This window comes from Mirounga leonina, unplaced genomic scaffold, assembly GCF_011800145.1.
Source record: "Mirounga leonina isolate KUSES-001 unplaced genomic scaffold, KU_Mleo_1.0 Mir_176, whole genome shotgun sequence".
Classification (NCBI taxonomy): Eukaryota; Metazoa; Chordata; class Mammalia; order Carnivora; family Phocidae; genus Mirounga; species Mirounga leonina.
The window spans coordinates 59,149,418-59,168,557 of record NW_023270454.1 but is presented as its reverse complement, the minus strand read 5'-3'; the positions used below and the strand labels follow the sequence as shown (position 1 = coordinate 59,168,557).

Sequence of the window (19,140 nt, the reverse complement as noted above, 5' to 3'; positions counted from 1 at the left end):
GGACAGATAAACCACCATAGTCTCAACTCAAAATGCATAAAAAAAGAACTTAACATCTTTTTCTCAAACTAGCACCCCTTTCTACCAAATTTCTGTTTGTAGTGAAATTATTCTTCTGGTCTTCAAAGCTAGACACCTCGGAGTCTTCCCTGCCTTAGTGAGTTTTCTTGGCCCTGTCTTTTGATTTCCCCTTCCCTTTACTTACCTACAACCAGACCCCATCTGACTTCCCTTTTCAAATGTGATCTGTCTGCTCAGTCTTATTTCCCACGATTTACCGTCCATACTCTCCTGATGCTGCCGGTGCTCTTCCTTAATTATAGTCTCTCATCTGACAGACCGTCACTGTTACAATGACTGGCCTTTGCTTATGTGAGCCTTGTTTTTGGAAAATTCTTTTTCCTATCAATTCCTCTCTTTCCATTCCCACCTTTCTCTTCAAAAATCTTTTAAGACCTAGCTCAGCAATCTTCTCCTTTGTGAGACGTTCCCTACCTTCCCAGGGAAAATTGTTTTATCTCTGTTTTCCCCATAGTGCTTGGTACATATTCTACTTCGGAACCTGATGATTTCTGTTATTGGACATTGTTGATGTGTTTCTCTCCAGCAGTGGGACTGAGCTCATTGGACTGGGCAAGGACTGGGATAGACTTTTTTTTTTTAAAGATTTTATTTATTTATTCATGAGAGACCGAGAGAGAGAGGCAGAGGGAGAAGCAGGCTCCCAAGGAGCAGGGAGCCCGATGCAGGACTCGATCCCAGGACCCTGGGATCATGACCTGAGCCAAAGGCAGATGCTTAACGACTGAGCCACCCAGGCGCCCCTGGGATAGACTTTTTGTATCTGACCTCATGCATGGTGGCCACTCAAAGAGTGTTTGTTAAATTCTACAAGCACCTGACAAATTAGCCGAGGCTTCTCACTTCCGTTCTGACCTTCTCACATCCTCCTCCTCTTCGCTTTAATCTGCTGTTTCCTTGAGCTGGAAAGTCCTCTCAATCCTTTTACCTTATCCTAGTCCGAATCGTGCTTCAGGCCACCTTTCTTTCACACCATCCTGGACCATCTTTCCTTTCCCACATGCTTCTAATAGTTTGATGTGTTTTAATTTCATGTCCCCTAATGTTATTGGAAATTCCTAGTTGGGAAGGGTTTAAAACAAAAAAAATCAGGGGCTCCTGGGTGGCTTAGTCGTTAAGGGTTTGCCTTCGGCTCAGGTCATGGTCCCAGGGTCCTGGGATCAAGCCCCACATCGGGCTCCCTGCTCAGTGGGGAGTCTGCTTCTCCCTCTCCCACTCCCCCTGCTTGTGTTCCCTCTCTCGCTGTCTCTCTCAAATACATAAATAAAATCTTTTAAAAATATATAAAAAATAAAAAATAAATTAAAAGTAAATAAATTAAAAATAAATTAAATAAATTAAAAAAAAATACAGACATTACCTAGCAATCTCTTACTCTCTTTTCTTCTCTGAGGGTCTGAGACTGAATTGATTCATCCCAGATCCTTTTCACTCCATTTCCTGAATGACTGACTAGGCTGAAGCCTATGAAGGGGTTCAATCAATATTTGTAGAACGAGCTAGAACTTTAAATAAATAAACATAAATACTTCAGTATGAGGCATGTAAAGGCGATAAATTGAATGCAGCATCACTGTAGTTCTTTCCGCAGACACCTTTCACAGTATTCAAAAGAAGTAATAATGGTAAAACATAATCATTTATTGGGATTACTTTTTATGATGGAAGTTTTTCTTTTCAGCTATTGAATAACATCAATATTTCTCGCCAATTCTAGAACTAGTTCTAATCCTCTAAATGAGTACAGATCTGACAATTCATACTTGAATCAGACACGTTAATCCTTAAACCTCTCTCTTGGGGCACCTGGGTGGCTCAGTCGGTTAAGCGTCTGCCTTCAGCTCAGGTCATGATTCCAGGTCCTGGGATCGAGCCCCGCATCGGGCTCCCTGCTCCGAGGGAAGCCTGCTTCTCCCTCTCTCACTCCCCTTGCTTGTGTTCCTGCTCGCTCGCTCTCTCTCTCTGTCAAATAAATAAATAAAATCTTAAAAAAAAAAAAATCCTTAAACCTCTCTCTCTCAAGTCTAAGACCAGTGAATCATTTTAGAAATTAGGATTAAGAACTATCTGGTACCATTGTTAGTATCCTTTTTGGCTGTGAGGGAATGGCACAAATAGTTTAATCCTAATGTTCAGATTTATGAGCCAAAATTCATTACCACAATCTTAAAACTCTTAAAAGGACAGAAATTGTATGACAAAGTGAGTCACAGTCTTTGTGATGTGATGTCTGTAACGGTGGGTGGGAGAAATTGTTGAATGACCAGTCTTATTCTACTCCTTTCTAAGCTGAATCATTTTACAAATAGAAAACAATTCATAGGTTTTTCAGTGGTCATTCCAGAAATAGAAAATGGAAGAGAGTAACAGAATCATATAATACCTCCATTTAAAAAATTACTTTTTGAAATGTATCAGTTGATGAACAGTCTTTGTCTTGAATTAGAAATAGTTAATTTATTTACTGCTTAATAACATGTAACTTCTAATCTAACACCTCCAATCCCCCCATCTATTAATTATATTAGTTTTCTTGCCTAGATTTTTTTTTCATTCTCCTGTGTAATTTGATCTTTCTCCTCATAGCTATTTCTAGCTTTGACTCATTTGAAGATGGTGTATGTGTGTTGGGGGAAGGTGTCATTTACTTACTGGTCAATGGCTACTTGAATTAGATGGGGATTCAAGGAAAGAAAGTCTCTTTAATCTTGGAAATTATGATCTGGGATGGTATAATCTTGCATTTTGCACGGTTGGTCCTCTTTTGTTAATTCTTATTAGAAACAGAAGTTTGGAGAGCCTTTCTCAGAGTCTTTAATCTTTAAATATAAGATTAATTAACCTTATTTCCTTATCTTCTTTGGGGGTAAAGCGTTTATCCAAAAAATTATGTGAAAAAAGAAATACTCTGAGTGTGTTTCTAAGTTTTAGAAGTTCTTTTTACATACTTATATTTTTACATTACTCTAAACTCAGTAATTTAGTAATGGGAATATAATGCAAGCAAAACTGGGAAGACAGTCTTGCTAACTGGTTTAATAGAGATACTATATGTAAAGAGGACATATACAGTAAATGTTGGATTAAAAAATGATGAATTACAGCAACTCTTTCGGCTGCTACACGGTGGGAAAAGTGAGGCACAGATTATTTTGTGGTGAGGGTATTAAAGCCACAAAGTATTCATGGGATCTGTCCAACCTTGGCCAGATGCCTAGGGAGATTGCTGTAGTGATAGGCAAAGTCTCTGCACAGGGCAGGAGAGGGAGGGCCAGTTGTTTGACCTTCATCTCTATATTCCTAGGACCTTGGTATTTACAGAGTATTTTTTGAGTGAATGAATGAAATTCTTGAGAATATGCTCTATGTCAGCTGTACAAATAATATGTTTAATCTTGATTGCATACAAGCTTATGAAGCACAAGTATCATTAACCTCGTTTATAGATAATACAGTTTTGGTATTACCTTTTCAAAACACGATCTCTTTGTGACATGTAATGAATTAAAACTTCTAGACTTCTTGGTGTTTAGAATGCGGATTCATGGTCAGAATTCTAGATAGACAATGTAGCAGAAATTTGAACAGAGCAATTTAAAAAAAGAATTTAAACTCTTCCCAGAGGCTTTGCCATGTCCAGCAAAGTTAAGGTTTCTGCCATCTTTTCTCCCACGATTTTATTGCATTATTGTTGTTTAGAAAATATTAGTCATTTAATATAAAACAATTCCTTGGGTGCTTGGGTGGCTCAGTCAAGTGTCTGCCTTCGGCTCTGGCCATGATCCCAGGGTTCTGGGATCGAGTCCTGCATTGGGCTCCCTGCTCAGCGGGGAGTCTGCTTCTCCCTCTCCTTCTGTGGCTCCCCCTGCTTGTGCTCTCACTCTCTCTTTCTTGCAATAAATAAATTAAGTCTTTAAACAAATAAAACAATTCCTTGAAATTTAGGGATTGTTTTCTGAAGAACTCAAAGATTTTTAAATGCATGTACAAAAATAGACTAGTACATAATTAAAGGTAAATACTATATAAGAACGGAATGAACCTTGGGGCACCTGGGTGGCTCAGATGGTTAAGCATCTGCCTTTGGCTCAGGTCATGATCCCAGGGTCCTGGGATCGAGCCCCACATCGGGCTCCCTGCTCAGTGGGGAGCCTGCTTCTCCCCCTCCCTCTGCTTCTCCCCCTGCTCGTGCTCTCTCTCTGTATCTCTGTGTCTCGAATGAATTAAAAAAAAAAAATCTAAAAAAAAAAAAGAATGGAATGAACCTTGAAGATAGGGTCTGGAAGATTAAAATGCAGGATAAGCTGGGGCTTACAGAAAGTGCAAAGAGAATAACTGAAAGGGTGTTTTAAAAGTTAGTTCCTGGGGCGCCTGGGTGGCTCAGTCGTTAAGCGTCTGCCTTCTGCTCAGGTCATGGTCCCGGCAAAGTTGGGCTCCCTGCTCGGCGGGAAGCCTGCTTTTCTCTCTCCTACTGCCCCTGCTTGTGTTCCCTCTCTCACTGTCTCTCTCTGTCAAATAAATAAATGAAATCTTTAAAAAATAAATAAATAAAAGTTAGCTCCTTTCAAGGAAATTTGAGATAGGTTCACTATTTAAGAACACATGATATAAGACTAAAAACCAACCCTCCAAAAGCAGATATAGTTGGACCTATTTTATTTTAATCTTCCATTTCATTTAAAAACTTCTTCTTTTAATCTGGTCCATCAGTAGTTTTTTTTGGTGTCTGCTGTGTGAAGAAATAAAGACCAAGATCGACAAAGACATGTCAAGAAAGCATTTGGGCGCCTGGGTGGCTCAGTCGGTTAAGCGACTGCCTTCGGCTCAGGTCATGATCCTGGAGTCCCGGGATCGAGTCCCGCATCGGGCTCCCTGCACGGCAGGGAGTCTGCTTCTCCCTCTGACCCTCCCCCCTCTCATGTGCTTGCTCTCTCTCATTCTCTCTCTCTCAAATAAATAAATAAAATCTTTAAAAAAAAAAAAAAAGAAAGAAAGCACTTAACCAGACACATCCAGAAATGTATCTAAAATTAAACAACTCTTTCCTTGAAATCACTTTGCCCCCTTTTTCCGACTCCGCAATATTTTAAACAGTATCACCATCTTTCTTGCCAGCCGGGCCCATCTCTTGGAGCAAATGTGTACTCTTCATCTTCCTCAGTGCTCACATCCTTTTCTCAAGCCCTATGCATTTCAGTTATGCAATGTCTTCTACACTCGCGTTGGTCTCCGCACCTTGTCGCAGCTGCCCTGGTTCTGTCCCTGCCTGTTGCAACTGCCTGCTAACCCATCCCATCTGTATGAGTCTGCTAGGGCTGCCATAACGAAATGCCATGGACTGAGTGGCTCAAGCAACAGAAATCTATTTTCTCATAGTTCTGGAGGCTACAAGTCCAAGATCAAGGTGTCTGTAGGTTTCTTATCTTCTGAGGATCCTCCTTGGTTAGCGGATGGCTGCCTTCTTGCTGCCTCTTCACTTGGTCATCCTTCTGTGCACACACAAAGTTTGTCTTATAAAAGACACCAGCCAGGTTGGGTTAGGGCCGTCTCTAATGACCTCATTTTAACTTAACCACCTCTCTAGAAGCCTGGTCTCCAAATACGGTCATTTCTGAGGTAGTGGGAGTTAGGGCTTAAACGTATGAATTTGGGGGGCGGTGAGATATAATTCAGGCAGAGTAATCTTTCTGAAGACCAGCTCTGATCATGTTATTCCTCTCCTCTGTGAAACATATGGACTTGAAAGGGCCCAACCCCTGGTACACACATTACTTACAGATGTGGGAACTGTTGAAAGTCTGTAGAATCATAGAGAATAGGAAATTTACCAGCAGATGGGTACTTGTCATAGATATCAAAAAGTGGAATAAAGATGTTTTCTGGAAACTAGAGACAGGTAGTAAGCTTAATGTAGGTCCTTGTTAAAAAAAATCCCAAGAGGCTTGAGAATACTGAGAAAAGAAAACACAATAAATAGTATATAGGGTAAAATAATAGAAGAATAGTAACATGCATAAGCTTGATATGTTGATTTCACTGGGCTATCTGACCTATTTTTTTTCAGGTTTTATAATATTTATACTGTTTTTTAAGTTTTTATTTTAATTCCAGTAACATACATTGTTATAACATTTTCAGGTGTACAATATAGTGATTCAGCACTTCCGTACATCACCCTGTGCTCATTATGACAAGTGCACTTCTTCCTTAACCCCCATCACCTATTTCACCATCCCTCACCCACCTCCCCTCTGGTGACCATCAGTTTGTTCTCTACAGTTAGAGTCTGTTTCTTGATTTGTCTCTCTCTTTTTTCCCCTTTCTTGTTTGTTTTATTTCTTAAATTCCACATATGAATGAAATCATATGGTATTTGTCTTTCTATGACTCAATTCTCTTAGCATTATACTCTAGCTCCATCCATTGTTGCAAACAGCAAGATTTCATTCATTTTAAGGCTGAATAATATTCCATTGTGTGTACACACACACACACACACACACACACCACATTTTCTTTATCAGTCCATCAACTGATGGACACTTGAGCTGCTTCCATATCTTGGCTAATGTAAATCATGCTGCTATAAACATTAGGGGTGCATGTATCCCTTTGAATTAGTGTTTTGTATTCTTCTGTAAATATCCAGTAGTGGAATTACTGGATCAGGTGGTGATTCTATTTTTAACTTTTGGAGAAACCTCCATACTGTTTTCCACAGTGGCTGCACCAGTTTGCATACCCACCAACAGCATGAGGGTTCCTTTTTCTCCACATCCACTCCAACTTCTGTTGTTTGTATTTTTTAATTTTAGCCATTCTGACAGGTATGAGGTGATATCTCATTGTGGTTTTGATTTGCATTTCCCTGATGATAAGAGATGATGAGAATCTTCATGTATCTGTTGGCCATCTGTATGTCTTTGGAGAAATGTCTATTCATGTCTTATGTCCATTTTTTAATTGGATGATTTGTGGGTATTAAGTTATATAAGTTCTTTTGTATGAGTATATTTTGGATATTAACGCTTTATCAGCTATGTCATTGTAAATATCTTCTCCCATTCCATTGGTTGCCTTTTACTTTTGTTGATTGTTTCCTTCACTGTGCAGAAGCTTTTTATTTTGATGTAGTCCCAATAGTTTATTTTTGCTTTTGTGTCCTTTGCCTCAGGAGATATATCTAGAAAGAAGTTTTATAGCTGATGTCAAAGAAGTTATTCCCTATGTTCTCTTCTAGGATTTTCATGGTTTCAGGTCTCACATTTAGGTCTTTCATCCGTTTTGAATTTATTTTTTGTGTATGGTGTAAGAAAGTGGTCCAGTTTCATTTTTTGTATGTTGCTATCCAGTTTTCCCAACATTATTTGTTGAAGAGACAGTCTTTTTTCCCACTGGATGTTCTTTCCTGCTTTGTTAAAGATTAATTGACCATATAATTGTGGGTTTATTTCTGGGTTTTCTATTCTGTTTGATTGATGTGTCTGTTTTTGTGCCAGTGCTGTACAGTTTTGATGACTACAGCTTTGTAATAGAATTTGAAGTTCAGAATTGTGATACCTCCGGCTTTGCTTTTTTTTCCCCAAGATTGCTTTGGCTATTTGGGGTCTTTTGTGGTTCCATACAAATTTTAGGATTGTTTATTTTGGTTCTGTGAAAAATGCTATGGGTATTTTGATAGGGATTTCATTAAATGTATAGATTACTTTGGGTAATATGGACATTTTAACACTATTCTTCCATTCAGTGAGCATGTATTGTCTTCCCATTTCTTTGTGTCATCTTTCACTTCTTTCATCAGTGTTTTTTAGTTTTCAGAGTACAGGTCTTTCACCTCTATGGTTAGGTTTATTTCTCGGTATCTTATTATTTTGGGTACAATTGTAAATGGGATTGTTTTCTTAATTTCTCTTTTTGCTTCTTCATTATTGGTGTATAGAAATGCAACAGGTATCTGTACATTGATTTTGTATCCTGCAACTTTACTGAATTCGTTTATCAGTTTTAGCAGTTTTTTGGTGGAGTCTTTAGGATTTTCTATATACAGTATCACATCATCTGCCAATAGTGGAAGTTTTACTTCTTCCTTATGGATTTGGATGCCTTTTATTTCTTTCTGTTGTCTGACTGCTGTGGCTAGGACTTCCAATACTATGAGAGTGGATGTCCTTGTCTTGTTGCTGACCTTAGGGAAAAAGCTCTCAGTTTTTCCCCATTGACAATGATGTTAGCTGTGGGTTTTTCATACGTGGCCTTTATTATGTTGAGGTATGTTCCCTCTAACCTACTTTGTTGAGGATTTTCCTCATGAATGGATGTTGTACTTTGTTAAATGCTTTTTCTATGTCTATTGAAATAATCATATGGTTCTTTTATTGGTATGATGTATCACATTGATCAATTTGCAAATATTGAACCACCCTTGCAACCCAGTAATATATTCCACTTGATCATGGTGAATGATTTTTTTAATATATTGTTGAATTTGGTTTGCTAGTATTTTCTTGAGAATTTTTGCATCTGTATTCATCAGGGATATTGGCCTGTAGTTCTCTTTTTTAGTGGTGTCTTTATCTGGCTTTGGTATCAGGGTAATTCTGGCCTCATAGAATAAATTTGGAAGTTTTCTATTTTTTGGAATAGCTTAAGAATAGGTATTAATTCTTCTTTAAATATTTGGTAGAATTCCCCTGGGAAGCCATCTGTTCCTGGACTTTTGTTTGTTGGGAGTTTTTTTGATTACTGACTCATTTTCTTTCCTGGTTATCAATCTGTTCAAATTTTCTATTTCTTCCTGTTTCAGTTTTGGTAGTATATATGTTTCTAGGACTTTATCCATCTCTTCTTGGTTGTACAATTTGTTGGCATATAGTTTTTCATAATATTCTCTTATGATTGCATTTCTGGAGTGTTTGTTGTTATCTCTCCTCTCTCATTTGTAATTTTATTTGAGTCCTTTCTCTGTTTTTCATGGTAAATCTGTCTAGAGGTTTATCAATTTTATTGATTTTCTCAAAAAACTAGCTCCTGGTTCATTCATCTGTTCTATTATTTTTTTAGTTTCTATATCATTTATTTCTGCTCTGATCTTTATTCCTTCCTTCTGCTGGTATTAGTTTTTTTTCTTTTTATGGCTCCTTAAGGTATTAGGTTAGGTTGTCTATTTGAGATTTTTCTTACTTCTTGAGGTAGGCCTATATTTCTATAAACTTGCCTCTTAGAACTGCTTTTGCTGCATCGCAGATGTTTTAGATGGTTGTGTTTTCATTTTCATTTGTTTCCATGTACTGTTTTGTTTCTTCTTTATTTCCTGGTTGACCCATTCATTGTTTGGTGGGATGTTATTTAACCTCCATGTATATGTGGTCTTTCCAGATTTTTTTCTTGTGGTTGACTTCTTGTAGCGGTTAGAAAATATGCATGGTATGATTTCAATCTTCTTGAATTTGTTGAGGCTTGTTTTATGGGCAAGTGTTCCATGTACACTTGAAAAGAATGTGTATTCTGCTGTTTTAGGATGGAATGTTCTAAATATATCTGTTAAATTCTTTTGGTTCAGGGTGTCATTCAAAGCAGTTGTTCCCTTGATTTTCTGTTTAGATGTTCTGTGTATTGATATAAGTGGGATATTAAAGTCTCCTACTCTTATTGTATTATTATCGGTTAGATCCTTTATGTTTGTTTTTAATTGTTTTCTGTGTTTGGGTGCTCCTGTGTTGGGTGCATAAATATTTACAATTTTTGTACCTTGTTGGATTGTCCTCTTTATTATTATATAGTGTCCTTCCTTGTCTCTTGTTACAGTCTTTGTTTTAAAGTCTACTGTGGGGTACCTGGGTGGCTCAGATGGTTGGGCATCTGCCTTTGGCTCGGGTCATGATCCCAGGGTCCTGGGATTGAGTCCCACGTTGGGCTCCTTGCTCGGCAGGGAGCCTGCTTCTCCCTCTCCCACTGTTGCTCCCCCTGCTTGTGTTTTCTCTCTCTGCCAAATAAAGAAATAAAAGCTTTAAAAAAAATAACAAAGTCCATTTTGTCTGATATAAGTATTGCTACTCCAGCTTTCTTTTGACATCCACCTGCATGATAGATGTTTCTCCATCCCCTCACTTTCAGTCTGCAGGTGTCTTTAGGGCTCAAATAAGTCTTTTGTAGGCAGCATATAAATGGGTCTTGTTTTTTTTTTATCCATTCTGTCACCTTATGTCTTTTGATTGGAGCATTTAGTCCATTTATATTCAAAGGAATTATTGATAGATGTGTATTTATTGTCATTTTATTATTTGTTTTGTGGTTGTTTCTGAAGATCTTTTCTGATCCTTTCTTGTCTTTCTCATGGTTTGCTGATTTTCTTTAGTGATATAACTGGATTTCTTTCTCCTTATTTTTTGCATATTTGTTAGTGGTTTTTGATATATGGTTATCCTTAGGTTTGTATATAACTTCTGCATATAGCAGTCTACATTAAGTAGATGGTCATTTAAGTTTGAACCCATTCTTTACACCTCTCCTCTCCATGTTTTAGGTATATGCTGTTATATTTTATATCCTTTTATTTTGTGACTTTCTTGACTGATTTTTTTTACATAAATATTCACTTTTTTTTTTTTTTTTTACTGCTTTTATGTTTTCTACCTTATGCTGTCACTTTTAGTTTCTCCTTTCCACTCAGAGATCCTTTTAATATTTATTACAGGGTTGGCTTAGTGGTCATGAACTCCTTTAGTATTTGTTTATCTGGGAAACTGTATCTGTGTGTTCTAAATGAGGGCTTTGCTGGGTAGAATATTCTTGGCTGCATATTTTCCCCATTCATGCTATTGCCTTCTGGCTTGCCAAGTTTCTGCTGAAAAACCTCCTGTCAGCCTTACGGGTTTTCCCTTATAAGTTACTGTCTTTTGTCTTGCTGCTTTTAAGTTTTATTCTTTATCACTATAATTTGGCAATTTAATTACAATATGTCTTTGTATGGGTCTGCTTTTGTTGATTTTGATGGGAGTTCTCTGTGCCTCCTGGATTGGGATATCTGTTTTCTCCCCCAGATTATGGAATTTTTCGGCTATTATTTCTTCAAATAAATTCTCTGCTCCCTTCTCTCTCTCTTCTTCTGGGACTCCTATAATGCAAATGTTATTACGCTTGATGGAGACACTGAATTCTCTAGGCCTATTTTCATTTTGCATAATTCTTTTTTCTCTCTTTTGTTCACCTTGATTACTTTCTAGTACTCTGTCTTGTAGGTTTTTAATTCATTCCTCGGCTTCTTCCAGCCTGCTGTTCTTTCCATCAAGCATGTTTCTCATTTCATTTTTGTGCCTTTTATGTCTGCTATGTTACTCCTTATCTCTGTGTTATGGGTCTTACTCATGTTTTCCACTCTTTTGTCTGAGTGTCCTTATGATCATTACTTTAAATTCTCTATCAGGCATGTGACTTACAGCTTTTTCACTTACATCTCTGGTCATGGCCTTGCCCTGTTCTTTCGTTTGGGATGAATTTATCTGTCTTGTTTTATCTAATTAGTCTCTTTGCATGTTTATTTGTGTTAGGAAAGTCAGCTACATCTCCCGCTCTTGAGGGTAATGACCTTATGAAGAAGAGGTCCTAGAGTGCCCTGCCATGTACTGGCCCCTGCTCCCCAAGGTCTGGCACTTCCAGGAGTGTGTCTAGTGTGTGCTGCATGTGCTCTGCTGTTGTGTCCTGGCTGCTTCATCCTCAGGCCACTAGTCTGCAGAGGCTTTCTGTGTCTGTTGTGGGCAGTGTTTGGTCCCCGGCCTGAAGGTGGTGCGTTTTAAGTAGGTATGCTTGTTGTATTTGTGAAATGAGACCTGTCACCACCACTGCCGAACTGAGGCCCTGCAAATACCCCTGTCAGGAGCCGTGGTGTGGGCAGGGGTTTGGGCCGGTCTTCTGGTGAAGGGGGTCTGCTGTGCTCGGACTGAGGCAAGTGTGATTGGGAGGGGTGGTTCCACTACAGCGGGGTGGGGCTTGGTGTAAGCAAGTTAGGTAGCCAGTGTCTGAGCTGTGCTCGTTCCTGAAGGTGGCTGGGGAGGAAACGGGTACCTCGCGGTTCCTTTGTTTCTTGAGGCGCCTCTCTGTGAATGCTGCTTCTCTGGGACATGCTCTGAGATAAGCAACTAACCTCCCTGTGTGTGCCCCAGGTGCTCTTAAGATCGCTGTTCCCATGCTGTATGTCCATAGGCTGTTTGCCCTGCCTTTTCTCCAAGAGCAGTACAGTGCCTTCTGACCTCTCCCAGAGCCAAGCATGCTGACCTTTAAAACTGCAGGCTTTAAGTCCCACTGGTTGCAAGAACTCATGAAATTGTTTTCCAAGCCAATTGCTGTGGTGAGTCGTTTTCCCCTTGGGTTCCCCTGTGTGTTCATCTGTCTCTCGCCCTTCTCTACTACTGTGACTCCCTCCCCACCCCATTGGCCACGATCCTCCATTTCTCTCCCAAACCATGTCTCTGCACTTCCTATGCTGTGTCCTCTTCTCTACCTTTAGTTGTGGAGTTTGTTCTGCCAGTCTTCAGGCCAATTTCTGGGGTATTTAGGATGATTTGATAGTTATCTGGTTGTATTCATGGGACAAGGGGAGCCTAGGGTCCTCCTACTCCACTGCCATTTTTTCTCTCTCCTGACTGAATTTTTCATACCAACCTTTTACAAAAGAAGTGTGTTTTCTTTGGGAAAGAGTCTAGAGTTTTTCATGTTTGGGCTTGTTAAGCCAGGGCCCATGAACCCCTTCACTTTTAATGAACAGGAAGATAAAAAAAAAAAAAGAAGATAAAGAAAATTGGTCATAGGGATTTATTGTTATGATCTAAAAGTATTCTTAATAGCTGACTGTATTATCTAATTACCACCAAAGTTGATACTTTTATAAATCAAAGTTATAATTTTGGTGAGACCCTCCACCCAACTTTTAACAGCAATGTAGCTAATCTTCCTGTATAATAGGAGAATTCATTTATTTATTTACATACGTGTTTTGCAAAAGTAATTTTTCTTGAAAGTCACTTCAGGAAATTACATTACTCAAAGTTGGATATTCTTTGAGTGTTTTAATGAGATTAGAAGAAAAAAATCTGTTTGATTATACCTACATTGCATATTTTCCAGGCTTAAATTATTTTTGGCCTTGTTTAATGACGTAGAACTGTAGAGATTTTATGTGGTAGGATTCTGAAGAACTTTGGCCTTACCCACGGGTCTCACCTCCAGAAGCGGAGTTAGGCACCTCTGTTTTTCCAGAAGGAGCCTAACTCCAACCATGGCTGACAGTTAAAGCATCTGGTCCTGCTCTCTAGGTAGGGCAGAGAGCAGAACCTTTTAAAAGACCTGCTGTGGGGAATAATATTTATGGAAGCCTCACTCAAGGATATATAGTATAGCTTTACTCCAGGTTGGAGAGTCTAACCTAAGGGGTCCATCCATGGACGAACTTTAGGTTTCCATGATTCCAATTCTTTTTTTTTTTAAAGATTTTATTTATTTATTTGAGACAGAGAGAATGAGAGAGAGAGCACATGAGAGGGGGGAGGGTCAGAGGCAGAAGCAGGCTCCCTGCCGAGCAGGGAGGCTGATGCTGCGGGACTCGATCCAGGGACTCCAGGATCATGACCTGAGCCGAAGGCAGTCGCTTAACCAACTGAGCCACCCAGGCGCCCTCCATGATTCCAATTCTTAATCTCAGGAAACAAACTGAGGGTTGCTGGAGTGGTGGGGGTGGGAGGGATGGGGTGGCTGGGTGATGGACATTGGGGAGGGTGTGGGCTATGGTGAGCACTGTGAATTGTGTAGGACTGTTGAATCACAGACCTGTACCTCTGAAACAAATAATACATTATATGTTTTAAAAAAAAGAAGAAGGTAGTAGGAAGGGAAAAATGAAGGGGGGGACAATCAGAGAGGGAGACGAACCATGAGAGACTATGGACTCTGAGAAACAAACTGAGGGTTCTAGAGGGGAGAGGGGTGGGGGGATGGGTTAGCCTGGTGATGGGTATTAAAGAGGGCACGTTCTGCATGGAACACTGGGTGTTATATGCAAACAATGAATCATGGAATGCTACATCAAAAACTAATGATGTAATGTATGGTGATTAATATAACATAATAAAATAAAATAAAATAAGTGCAAAATATTATGCCAGGGTGTTTTTCGAGAGGATACATAGCATTTTATCAAGATTCTCAGAGTTGTCCATGATCCAAAATATGTTAAGGACAGTACACTAGAATCACTAAAGTATATCTTCTATTTAGCCTGACCAGCAGTGAGAGAACCAATTTGAATGTGTTGGTTGGTGTGAGCCTTTAGCTTATGGTGAGTGATTTTTTTAGTATAACACCTGTATGAAACTCATCTCTGTGTTAATTCTAAGAAGTGTTTAAAGCTGCTGTTTATCTCACTTCATAGTATCCACTTTGAGTCCCTTGGGAAAAATTTCTCTTTGGTAACTGTGTCAGGAGTACTTCCCTTCTCCTTAACAGCCAGTTTGTTTTAACCTTACTGTCTCTGAGAAACTTGTTCCTGCTATTGGCTTCTAGAAAGCCAAATACATGGTCTGCTCCTTGCATGTATAATCTCAATCATGGCTTCACCATTTTTCAGCACTTGAATTTGTTTGCCTAATTTAAAAACCATTTTTAACACTTTTTTTTTTTTTTTTTGGTCTTGGTATGTTGTCAGTATCTTTGTAACTCGTCTTATATATTACTTGGGACCTGACAAGTTTTACCTCAATAAAAATAATGTTTTTTTTTTTTTTTTTTTTGGAGGGACTACTTGTTTTTACTGATACTTATTTTTTTTTAACAAGGCTGCTATCTGGTAATACAGTATTTTATTCTGTTCATTAATAACTAATACTCAAGATCTTTTATAATATTAATAGAACTTAATCTAAAAGAATCAACTTACTTTGTTTACATTTCAATATTGGGTATGAGAGTCAAAATAATTATGGTCAAAATTATTACATAAAAAGTTTTAGTAAATGCTCGTTGTTAGTCTACATACAATTTAGTTATTGGCATAAAGTTATTTAGTTGCCAGAAGAACATTTGGTTTACTTCACTAATAGGAATATCTCTTAATGCTGGGATGGACTCTTCTTGGTATTTCTTCTGCTGTTGATTTTTAGCATAGTTATCTGTGATTGTATGAATGGAGTTGAGTGGAGAGGTACTCATCATGTTTATTCCTAATAAGAGTAGGTAACCAATTACTATACTAATGAGGAAGTAGACGGGCAATGCAGCTGCCTAGTATTTTTGAGGCCAGTAGGTTAATCCTAAGGAGTTTAGCCAAGATTCAGGAATAAATGCCCACACAAGATACAGGATGAAGCCAAATTGGGCGCTTAAGAAAAGAACAAAGCCATAAATCGCTCTTTCTGACAATGGCGATGGTGAATTTCCCACCATTTTCCCTGTGGCTTTAGACAATTCTGCAGGATTTGCCTCCCTGCGCAAAGGGCTTGGCAGGGCCGGGCTCGGGGCACGCCCGCCTCCCCAGGTCTGGGCCACGGCGCCCGGGCCCGGGCCCTGCCCTCTCGGGGGAGCTTCAGTTTCTTATTCAAGGGTTGGGGGGTGGGAGGGGCCCTTGATCTTGGGTCCTCGAAGCGCCCACTCAGGCCCCTTCCGACAGCTCGGCCACTTCAGCGCTGAGTCCCCCGTGCAAGCACCTTCCGGAAAGCCTGCGTGGGGGCGAGAAAGGGAAAAATTAAAGGAAAGACTGGGTCGCTACGGCGCCCCCCGCTCCCGCCCAGGTGCAGGTGCAGGCGCAGGTGCAGGCACGCCGCGACCCTTGCCGGCCCGGAGCGCGCGAGCGCCGGGGACGGCCGGGTCCAAAAATAATGTATTTATTGATTTGGTATTTTAACCACAGGTGTCTAATATATAGTCATGTATTGCATTAGATACTGGGAATTAAAAAGTCCAATAAGAGAGGCCCGTACCCCCCTAAAACATGTGTTGTCTGGGAGGACAAGAAGAGATGCAAAATGTTATGCCTGCTTTGCTTGTGTCATGTCCTTGTGTTGTAACAGAGTGAGGTCATTCCAAGGAGGATAGTCAATTCTGACAGGAAAGTCAGAAAAGGCTTGGAACAGGACTGACTGCCGAACTGGGTCCTGGGTGGCAAATAGGTGTTACCACCAAAGAGTGATGCTTTAGATTTTTATTCTAAATCAAAGTTACAACATTTTGGTAGACCCTCCACCCAACTTTTAACAGCAGTGTGGCTAATATCCCCATTCAGCAGAAGTCATTTAGTTATTTACATATATGTTTTGCAACTCAACTAATTTTTCTTGGAAGGCAAATAAAGGCATGAAGGCCAAGGAAACAGTGCCAGGTCTGGTATGTTTTGGAAACTGCAAATAATTTGGCATGGCTGGAGTGTAGGGTTATGGTAAACAGCAAGGCCAGCCACATAGGAAGGGCCTGGGTTCTGATGGGCCTTGTAAACCAGGCTGAACAATTTGATCTTTATCCTCAAGGCTGTGGGGAGTCAATGAAATATTTAATCAGGGGAATAAGAGTATAAAATTTGGGTTTTATAAAATCACTGGGGTGTGTGGGATGGATTGGAGGGTGTAAGCTGGGAGTAGGGAGGACAGTTAGGAAATTATTAAGGTAGTCCGATTGAGAAACATAAGTCTCACACCATTGCCTGGCACACTGTAAATGATGTATGTGCCCTAGAGGGGAAGGGTCTCCATTTTGTCAGGAGAAAAAAGGAAATTATTGGAGCAATACTGAAAATATTACCCCATTTATGAAAATGCATGCACACAAAAGGGTTATATTCTTATGGACTATTTAAGACTAAGGTCTGAAAAGGATACACACCGGACTGCTAATAAGTGGTTATAACTTTGGAGAGAGGAATGGAATTGGGAGAGAAGAGATGAAGGTGAATCTTCACTTCTTTACCCATTTATTGAGAAAATTAAAAAAATATATATATCCATATATTATTTACATAACAATTTCTAAGAAGAATGAATGGGGAGTGAGGGAGTGGAGGCAGGTGTTGGATACTACTTTCTGGGGGGTATGAATGTGGAGGGTGGAAATAAATGAGATAGTGACCCACAGGGTACTGTCTCAGGAAGAACAGGTGAGCACAGCCCATCAGTTGACTGTTGGAGCGCTGCTTGTGAGCAGGGCTCAGGCCTATGCCTTGCTTTCAGAAGGAACCCACTTCTCATTTACCTATCCCTTGGCTTCTCTCCTCTTCACTCCCACTCAAGGGAGGCATGGCCTTGGTTACTCTCAATGTAACTGCTTTACTTTGCTAAGGGAAATGATGCTTAATTAGTACTTGAAAGCAGAGCATTATTTCTAATTCACTGTATGGTCCAAGTCAAAGCACACCAAAAATCTATATCTGAACATATTTTGCATAATGCATTTTACTTTTCTAAAGTGTGAAAATCATAACTCTGTTCTTCTGGATGATTTGGGACAGATGTGAAGGGCCTGGATCAGAACACACGGTGGGCAGGGGTGGGGGGGGCATGTCACTGCGCACTGGGCTTGATGTATGAGCAGCAGTGCCCACCGAAGTTCAGCCTGGCTTTGGAGTCCCATCAGAGGTGAGCCCTGCTCCGGGGGGTGCAACCGGACAGATGCTCTCTGCTGATGACCTAGCAATGTGATTTTTAGGAGGCCTGTATGAGTGAATGTTTTCCAGAGAAACAGAAACAATAGGAGAAACACATGAGATAGAGAGGGAAGGAGAAGGGGAGGGAGAGAAGGAGAGAGAGATTTATTTTAAGGAATTGGTTCATGTGATTATGGAAGCCGGCAACCTGTCAGCTGGACACCCAGAGAAGAGCCAATGTTGTGATTCAATTCCAAAAGCTATCTTCTAGCGGAATTCCTTCTTATTCAGGGAAGGTCAGTCTTTTGTTCTATTCAGGCCTTCAACTGATTGGATGAGGGCCCCCCATATTATGGAGGAGGGTAATCTGCTTTACTCAGTCTAGTGATTTAAATGTAAATCTCATCCAAAAACATCTCCACAGAAACATCCAGAATAATGTTTGACCAGATATCTGGGTACCATGGCCCAGCCAAAGTGACACATAAAATTAACAATCACAGGGCCCTTGCTAGCATGAATTCTAGAGTGGCCTGAGGTATCCAACCCTGGTTTGGATAGGACCAATTTATTCACTGTGATGCCTCAAGGACGTGAGTCAGAGAGTTCCTGACAGAGGGACTAGAATGGCCTCCTGTTAATACCGAGGAGTTTAGTTTTGCTTTGGTCCCCAGCTCATCACTGAGGCCCTAAGAAGGTTCCCCCTTGTATGACTGGTGCTTTCCATGGAACATGGAGTCTAGCTTATTTCTTCTTTCTCTCCCCCACCATCCTCCTCCTCCTCCTTTCCTTCCCCCTCTTCTTCTTCCTCTTCCTCCTCTCCCTATTCCTCTTCTCCTCCTCCCCCTCCCCTTCCTCCCCCTTCTTCAATACAGTTGACATACAGCATTATATTAGTTTTAGGTTTACAACATAATGATTTGATATACATTGCAAAATGATTATCAGTTTAGTTAATGTCTATCACCTCACATAGTTACAGATTTTTTTTCTTGATATGAGAACTTTTAGGATCTACTCTTTTAGACACTTCCAAATATATGATACAGTATCATTAATTATAGTTACCATGCTGTACATTATAACCCCGGGACTTATTTATCTTCTAATTGGAAGTTTGTGCCTTTTGACCACCTTGACGCATTTTGCCCACCTTCCCACCCCCTGCCTCTGGCAACCACTAATCTGTTCTCTGTATCTATGAGCCCATGTGTCTTTTAGATTCTACATACAGTATGTCTTTGTGCTCTGACTTATTTCACAGAGCATAATGCTCTCAGGGTTCATTCATGTTGTTACAAATGGCAAGATTTTGTTCATTTTTTATGGCGGAATAATAATTCATTGTGTGTGGGTGTGAGTGTGCATATGTCTATCACATTTTCTTAATCCATTTACCCATCAACAGGCAGTTAAGTTGTTTCCATGTCTTGGCTATTGTAAAT

At 39.9% G+C, this 19,140-nt stretch overlaps 1 protein-coding gene and 1 pseudogene across 1 annotated transcript in view; one reads left to right on the top strand and one right to left on the bottom strand.

Annotated features, from left to right (window-relative positions):
* The window catches only part of FGF2 (fibroblast growth factor 2), a 65,666-nt gene that overhangs the window by 7,901 nt on the left and 38,625 nt on the right, over nt 1–19,140 (top strand).
* On the bottom strand, nt 15,091–15,510 carry LOC118022483 (annotated as a pseudogene).